Source organism: Dipodomys ordii, unplaced genomic scaffold (genome assembly GCF_000151885.1).
Source record: "Dipodomys ordii isolate 6190 unplaced genomic scaffold, Dord_2.0 Scaffold28, whole genome shotgun sequence".
In the NCBI taxonomy this organism is placed as follows: Eukaryota; Metazoa; Chordata; class Mammalia; order Rodentia; family Heteromyidae; genus Dipodomys; species Dipodomys ordii.
The window spans coordinates 6,214,980-6,215,961 of record NW_012267244.1 but is presented as its reverse complement, the minus strand read 5'-3'; positions in this window follow the sequence as shown (position 1 = coordinate 6,215,961).

Sequence of the window (982 nt, the reverse complement as noted above, 5' to 3'; positions counted from 1 at the left end):
CTTATTTTTATGATTTGTATTTATTTGCCTCTTGCTATGGAGATTTCACAACGTTCATCATAAGAAATGTAAAATGACAGTGTTTCCTTATAAGTATCAGATACAAATATAAATATTGAACTTGAATATACCAGAAGAGAAACTAATGATTTGGATGTGCTGATTGAGAATCAGAAAATGTTCCATGTTCCTGATTAGAAATTACTTGAATGTCATTTACAGAGCACAATTAAATATGATGGTAGATTTTTTCTATTTTGCTGGTCCTGGAACTTGAACTTAGGACTGAGCGCTGTCCCTGAGCTTTTTTTTCTCAAGGCAAATGATCTACCACTTGAGCAACAGTGCCGTTTCTGGCTTTTTCTGTTTATTGGGAATAAGAGTCTCACTGAATTTTCTGCCAAGGCTGGCTTCCTGAGTACCTAGGATTACAGGCATGAGTCATTAGTGCCCAGCTAGTTTATAGTTTAGTTTAGTTTTTTATTTAATGTTCAACAGTTTAAATATCCTGCAATATCAAGCATGTTTATATGTTTGGTAGCATGTTACATCCTGATAACTTGTTTAGACATGGAAAACATGAGGCAACAAATAAATTTTTTTATTTTTTATTTTTTTATTGTGAACATACTGTTCAGAGGGGTTACAATTACATGGGGAAGATAATGAGTACATTTCTTATCAAGCACTGTAGCTTCCTCCTTTGTTTACCTTCACATCCCTTCCCAGCCTCCCCCGCTGCCCTCCCGAACCCTCCCCTCCCCCCACCAAAGTTGTAAAATTGGTTTTCGACATGACAACTTGTACTTCTCATTGTTGCAACGGATCCACCAGTATCCTTAAACGAGTTGTTTTTCCCCTTCTCCTCCACAAATTATACGGACATCAAATATAGTGAAAGCAGGGGTTATACTGTGGGGGAGGGACATACAAAGCAACAAAGAGATAATCTTATAAATGCCTTAGACACAAATGCATGAAA